Source organism: Odocoileus virginianus, unplaced genomic scaffold, assembly GCF_023699985.2.
Source record: "Odocoileus virginianus isolate 20LAN1187 ecotype Illinois unplaced genomic scaffold, Ovbor_1.2 Unplaced_Scaffold_19, whole genome shotgun sequence".
Classification (NCBI taxonomy): Eukaryota; Metazoa; Chordata; class Mammalia; order Artiodactyla; family Cervidae; genus Odocoileus; species Odocoileus virginianus.
In genome coordinates this window covers 803,452-811,529 of record NW_027224281.1, presented here as the reverse complement: position 1 = coordinate 811,529, position 8,078 = coordinate 803,452, and the positions used below count along the sequence as shown (strand labels likewise).

Here is an 8,078-nt window from a genome sequence, read left to right as displayed (position 1 = left end):
TAGCATGGCCTCTAACTGCGATGTTTAGTTAATACACAGCAGATTGCCTGTTATGACATTGTTCTTCTGAGTAGAGCTTTGGAGCTGTGAACACTTGTGAATGGCTTGTCATGCTTCATTAATGATTTCAAAACACCCTACTATCACATCATCAAACATGTGAATATACATCCAATGGACATCCTTTAGAGGAGTGATGGAAAGTCTTATATGTCTTGTTTATTAATATTTCACTCCAGGAGAGTCCTTGTCTTCTCTTTACATCTAATGATCTTAAGTGCTATCATTAGGGCATCTGACCACTTCAGACTTGATTCTGCACAAATTTCAAACATATTTTCAAAATTCTTTTTATTACTTTCCACTGCCTCTGCTGACTGTACATGAAATAGATGCATAGAGTGGTACTGAATCTGTTGTTTTGTTGTCCACTCACTAAATTGTGTCCCACTCTTTGCGATCCCATGGACTGCAACGTGCCAAGCTCCTCTGTCCTCCACTATTTCCTTGAGTTTGTTCAAATTCATATCTATTGAGTCTGTTATTCTAACCATTTCATACTCTTCCATACCTTTCTTTTACTATCTTACTCCTTTTAATATCTTACTACAGCTTGTCTAATATTTCCACATCACCACCTCAGAGACACAAAAGGAATTCATATTCTGGCCTTCTTGTGATTGGAAGGAGGCAGGTCCTGGCCAATATGTATGCATGGTCTGGGCATTGAGATTATCAGAGAATAAAAACGGAGGTGAAAAGTTTTGAATTTAGTCTCTTGTGTCCAAAATTTCTTCTCGTTAGAACTAAAAGACTCAAAATGCATTGTGACCTGGGCTGAAAAGCAGAATCTCTGAGAATTTGGGGGCAGACTACAAAACACGTGAACTGAAATAATCTCTATATTATTCACACGTACTCAGTTGTATCTGACTCTTCGAGACCCTATGGACTATAGTCTGCCAGGCTCCTCTATCCATGTGATTTCCCAGGCAGGCAAGAATACTGGAGTGGGTTGCATTTTATCCTCCAGGGGATCTTCTCTACCCAGGGACTGAACCTGCATCTCCTGCTTTGGAAAATAGTTTCTTTACCACTGAGTCATCAGAGAAGTCCATATTATTTATGCTCACATGTTATTAATATGAACTACATGTTTGATTATTATCTGTGTATGTAGTTTTATTTATTTTCAGATTGTGACTCACTCAACTGCCTAACCTCTGTTAGATGCCACATGGTTTACAGTTTCACCTGATGTATACTTTATGACATTCTAAAACTCACTTGTTTACTTATGTGTTTCAGGTATGGATGCTGGACTTCTGGAACACGAATACTGTCTTGATGTTCTGTTTTTCCTGTGCCTTAAATATCTTGTTGTTGTTCAGTTGCCCAGTCATGTCTGACTCTCTGTGACCTCATGAACAGCAGCACACAGGGCCTTAAATATAATAGTCACTAAATTAAAATTTTAAAGGAATTATTGCATCAATTAATTAACTGATAATGCAGGATTGAATGGATGAACAGTATCAACATTAAGATTATTATAAAAGTCATCCTATTCCTTCTGGATTTAGCCAGCTTCTTTCCATGCTAGCTACTTACATCTCATCATTTAACTATGTACTTCTATAGTTTAAGATCCCTTTTGGCTACTAGTTAACTCAGAAACTATAACTTCAAGGAATCACTTAGACACATCATGCTATTACAAACAATGTTTTAAAATTTGGGGCTAGCAGGGGAATGATAGCATAATAATGAGTCTCCAAGGACAAGTTCAATACTCTATAGCTGTTACTGCAAGGAAAGACCCAAGAGAATACATGATTATATGACACAAGATGTTGAAAATTTTTCTGTTTTCATCATTCCCCAACTGGAATGGAAACATCAACTCTGAATTATTTTATTAATGAAAAAAATTTTTTTTTCCCTTTTGAAAACAGGCCTGATAATGTTTAGGGCATAGTAATGACATAACGAAGTATTTACAAAATAAACTTTTCCCAATTAATATTTGAAGATATTAAGAATTCATTACAGAAGTATTAAAATTATCCACTATTCTTCTTTATTTTGCAGAGATTTTTCATTCCATTTGAACTCTTTCATTTTTTTCTATTTATCTCTTCTCTTATTCCCTTTTCAATTATATGAAGAAGTGTATGAGGAAGGATTATGGGCAGACACTGAGTTTCAGAGTAGCTTTATACTGGGATAATCATATCACATAAGAGACAAACGTTGAAGAAGAGGGAGAAATGTTTAGACATGTAAAATTTGATGCAATAGCTTTATCTCCTAATTGAAATATCTGACAAACTAAAGTTATTAGGGACTTGAACAAGGAAAGCAGGAACAGCATGGAGGGAAAGAGTAGGCCCTTGTTTAGGAGTGATACCTAATATTATGAGTGTGCATCAGAAGTTGGGTCTCTAAGAAAGTAAATAAATATATTGTGAAATAGAAATGGCCTATAGCAGAGGAAGCATCCTAAAGAAAGGAGGCAAACATTTATAAAGATGGATTATTACAGGATAAGACAATATTTTTCCTTGAGAAGTCCACAACTTAATGTGGAGCATGTAAATAAAGTGTGATGAAGCATTTAGAATCTAAATCAGGCAAAGGTAAGGTAGCGAAGGTGCTTTTCATAGTATATGGGGAGAAAAGTAGTTTATAAGAAATTGCACTTGATATATAAAATACAACTGTACAAAATTATCTGCTTTGTTGTTTCAATGATTATTGATGTTCATTGATATTGTCCTCCCCAAACACTTAAAAGTTTCCTAGTATTTAGTGATAGCAATGTAGGGTAAAGTTTAACATCACGGGCTTTGGTGCTGGATATCTGGGGTTAAGCCTTGACCATATTCCTTACTAACCCTGCATATTTGAGCAAGCGACCTAATCATCTTTAGTTTTCTTGCCTTATATATCAACAGTACAGATCTCATAGGGTTCTTGTAATGATTAAATTATAAAGTGTCTAGTATATCCTAAGCTCAGTAATATTTATATTTTTGTCTCTGAATTGTTCTAGAATAATTTGGTGGAATGTAATTTTTGTTGATTTTATAATTATTAAGTTCCTTGAAAACTAGTAAATATGGCCATGTAAAATTCATCAAAATAGCTAATCAGAATAATTACATTGTGAATAATGGTGATAATCATGACTATAATTTATTATCAGTGATTTAAAGAAAGTTACATTCATGCATGTACCAAATATTATGTCAGTGGCTAGAGAGTCACTGAAATAAATTGTAGAAGAAAAGCTTCTAAGAATCAGGCTATCTGGCTGGTGGTCGCATGTTCTAATTTTAAAACTTTGAGAATTTATTGTGACTTGGTATTGCTAAGTCATTTAATCCTCTGAACAGTATTGCTAGAGAAGGTCTTTAATAGATGAGAAATTGAGATACAGTCACATCTTCATTATTACACATGGAAGTCCATGATTATGGGCTGTGTACCTATGCACTTGGAGAAGGCAATGGCACTCCACTCCAGTATCTTGCCTGGAAAATCCCATGAATGGAGGAACATGGTGGGCTGCAGTCCATGGGGTCGCTAAGAGTTGGACACGACTGAGTGACTTCACTTTCATGTGATGGAAAAGGAAACGGCAACCCACTCCAGTGTTCTTGCCTGGAGAATCCCAGGGATGGGGGAAATTGTTGGGCTGCCGTCTATGGGGTTGCACAGAGTTGGACATGGCTGAAGTGACTTAGCAGCAGCAGCAGCTATGCACTTTTTTTTTTTTAGGGCGTTTTGTATTTCAGTTCAGTTGCTCAGTCATGTCTGACTCTTTGCGACCCCATGAATTGCAGCACACCAGGCCTCCCTGTCCATCACCAACTCCTGGAGTTTACTCAAACTCATGCCCATCGAGTCGGTGATGCCATCCAGCCATCTCATCCTCTGTCGTCCCTTCTTCTCCTGCCCCCAATCCCTCCCAACATCAGGGTCTTTTCCAATGAGTCAACTCTTCGCATGAGGTGGCCAAAGTACTGGAGTTTCAGCTTCAGCATCAGTCCTTCCAATGAACACTCAGGACTGATCTCCTTTAGGATGGACTGGTTGGATCTCTTTGCAGTCCAAGGGACTCTCAAGAGTCTTCTCCAACACCATAGTTCAAAAGCATCAATTTTTTGGTGCTCAGCTTTCTTCACAGTCCAACTCTCACATCCATACATGACCACTGGAAAAACCATAGTCTTGACCAGACGGACCTTTGTTGACAAAGTAATGTCTCTGCTTTTTAATATGCTATCTAGGTTGGTCATAACTTTCCTTCCAAGGAGTAAGTGTCTTTTAATTTCATGGCTGCAATCACCATCTGCAGTGATTTTGGAGCTCCCCAAAATAAAGTCTGACACTGTTTCCACTGTCTCCCCATCTATTTCCCATGAGGTGATGGGACCAGATGCCATGATCTTAGTTTTCTGAATATTAAGCTTTAAGCCAACTTTTTCACTCTCCTCTTTCACTTTCATCAAGAGGCTCTTTAGTTCATCTTCACTTTCTGGCATAAGTTTTGTCTTTACTAGGCTTTATTTTTCTAACTTGTGAAAGAAATATGTTGAAATCCCATGATACCAAGTGACTTAATTACACTTTAATTATTCTACTTTCTAAATAGGAAGCACCCTTGGCTTCAGCCTGCAATGTACAGTGTCCCTGTCTTGGAGGAAGCTGAGGTTTGGTAATCTAAGGAGCTCTCTGAGCAGCATGACTGTCATCACCACCCATAGTGAAATAGCCCAGTATAGAATGATCGTGCTGAATATGGGCATCTGGTTCAGTAACACAAGAATTTAAAGTCAGATTGTGTGATGGAGACTGAAGGTATTTGATGGTAGCTTCCTCCTGATCACACTGACCAAACCTGAAAAACCACAGGGCTCTCTGAAGGTGGTGATGGTTTTCAGTCTCTGAAAGGAGTCTCTCAGAGCCACAGCTTATCCTAGCAGACCTATCTAGAGAGACAAGTTGCTCAGAAGTGTGGGACTCTTACAGTGTGGCAGCACTGACCAGGGTCAAGATGTCCTGGGAACAGGACTAGTTACCTTGGGACCTTCATGCAAACAGACACGTGTAAACACACACACACACACACACACACACACACACACACACACACATGGAGCCACAAAAAGAACTGAGGAGGCAGATGCACAGCTGCATCCATAAGTAAATGACCTCTGATAATTGTTGCTGTCCTTGAACAGTGTTAACAGTGTCCCTGGATTCTAAAACCCCATGTTGGTGTGCATAAGACATAAACAAAAATCATATTATCAACTTAAGAATATATAAGTAAGTCACTCCTCTGCATCTGAGATACAGGTTGAATATTTACTTTTTAAAAAGGTAGAAAGTGACGTCGCTCAGTCTTGTTTGACTCTTTTCGACCCCATGGACTGTAGCTCCTCCGTCCATGGGATTTTCCAGGTAAGAATATTGGAGTGGGTTGCCATTTACTTCTCCAGGAGATCTTCCTGACCCAGGGAGAGAACCTGGTTTCTCTCACTGTAGGCAAACTCTTTACCATCTGAGCCACCAGGGAAGCCCTTAAAAAGGCAGAAACGATGTTATATGTCAACTACATGTCAATAAGAGTGGGAAAAATGTAACATAAATGTACTGCAGAGAAATGAGTTCATAGATCAAAATTTAAGCATGTTTATTGTAAATAAAAAACTTGTAATTTTTAAAAATTCTCAAAGAAATCTGTGAAACAGATATTTCTGACTAAGTAGTGTGAATAAAGTTTAACACTGAAAACTATATACATAGTACATTTCATGTTGATGAAATTATATTACTATATTATTTTATTACTGTTTTTGAAGTAAGCATATGTACAGTGCAGAGATTGTTTGCTTTGTGAATATGCTACTTTGTCTTTAAGCTTCAACAGAGCTTTCTTCACTTCCTTATTCCTTAGGGTGTAGACCACAGGTTCAGAAGGGGTGTCAGCACAGTGTAGAAAACAGCCACAATCCTGTTCACAACCTCCTTGGAAGCTGGTTTCAGGTAAATGAAAACACAGGAAACAAAGAAGCAAAGAACCACAGTGCAGTGGGAGGCACAGGTCTGGAAGACTCTCCATTGCCCCTCTGAGGTGTGGATCTTCAGGATGGAATGGACGATGGACACGTAGGACAGCACTATCAGGAGAAAGCAGCCTGAAGCCACCAACCCAATGTTGACAAAGATCACCATCTCCACAGTGGACATGTCTGCACAGGCCGTTTGAGGACAGATGGTGCATTGCAGATGTAATGTTGGATCTGGTTGGTCCACAGAAGGGCAAATGGAACATCAGTGTGATCTGGACATCAGACTGCACAGAGCCACTGAGCCACATGGTTGTGGCCAGGAGAGCACACGTCCTCCCACTCATCATGCTGGCATACCTGAGCGGGTAACTGATGGCCAGGAAGCGGTCATAGGACATGACGGTGTAGAGGAAGCACTCGGTGCTGCCCAGGAAGTGGGAGGAGTAGAGCTGGGCCACACAGCTGGGGAAGGAGATAGCACTGCCTTCTGGGGACACCGGGGTCATCAGCATCTTGGGCACAGTGACCGTGGAGAACCACATGTCAATGAAGGACAGGTTGGCCAGGAACTAGTACATGGGGGTGTGCAGGTGGGGATTCACTATAATCACCAGCAGGATGAGAAGGTTCCCCATCACAGTGAGGACATAGATCACCAGGAAAATTCCAAAGAGGAATGTGTCCAGATCTGGTGGATGGGGAAGGCCTGAGAGGATGAATGTTGTCACTAGGCTCATGTTTGTCATCTCCCCAAGTTTTTGCTCTCTCTCTGTGGGAATATGAAAAGCACCCAGCCTTAAGGGAGAACTGAGAACCCATTCTCTAGATAGAAGCTGCATCATTCAAGGTAGATAATTCTAGAGTCATACTCAACTTTGCTTATTATGAAGCTTCTTTGAAAAAAGTAATGGAATGATTTCATCATCATCCTCTCTCTCTCTCTCTCACACACACACATACAGATATGCAAAAGGAAGTGGAGAAATTCTATGAATTCATCTATTGGTGTATCATAAATGAGTACAAATTCAGTAGCATAAAACAATTCAAATTTACTGTCTTAAAGGTTTTTTGAGTCAAGTCAGCTGGGTTTTCCTACTCAAGGACTCATCACATTGAAATCAAGGTTTTGGCTGAGTCTGAAATCTTGTCTGAGGCTCACGATCCACTTACAAACTTATTGAGGTTGTTGTTATTTAGTTCCCTGAAGCTTTGGGGCTGCTCAGTAAATGATAGTGAACCTCACAGCACTGTGCATTTTATTACAAAATTGCCATATATATAATATATGATATATATGTATGCATAATATATATTATACATGTATATAATATATATCATATATGTGTATATATAGAAAGAAAAAAATAAATTCTTATTGTGCTATAGAGACTTCTCAATTTCAAAAGCTACAACTTCAAGGAAAATTTCATCACTGGTGTTGGTACTTGTGTCTCATTAATACCACTTCCTGCTTATATAGGAAATACTCTTAGAGCAGGTTAAGAATCTAAACTCCAGTACAGAATTTTACAATCTCCAATACGATCAATAAAATACCAACCCTCATAAGATTGCTGGTATGATGCTTGTCTTATGTGAGACTATGCTTTATGAGGCTCTAAGAACAGAGCTCATATGTGTTCTCCCAACTACATTTCACTGGGTAGGAGCTGGTTTCTAACATACGTATTTCACCTTAAATATGAAAGTATCATTAGAGGTGATATCCCTCCCCGCATCTTCCACTCCTAATACTCGTAAATCCAGGTGATGCTCTCACAACAGAAGACAATTCCATCAAATATCTGATGCATATTTAAAACCTACTACCTGTGACAAGACAGAATCAACGAAAGAATAAAGGGCCTATGCCATCTTGAAGTCAAGAGAAGTAGGAATTGTTTACAGTGTGAAGTGAGGAAGAGATGATGCTTGTAAGTTAATGCAAAATATTGTTGAGATCAAGATTGTTATTATTTCCTGAGCAATGAC

The 8,078-nt window shown here is 39.0% G+C and overlaps 1 pseudogene; it reads right to left on the bottom strand.

Annotated features, from left to right (window-relative positions):
* Positions 1–4,728: 4,728 nt before the first annotated feature.
* LOC110148319 (olfactory receptor 10G9-like) lies at positions 4,729–6,829 on the bottom strand (annotated as a pseudogene).
* Between the last annotated feature and the right edge of the window lie 1,249 nt (positions 6,830–8,078).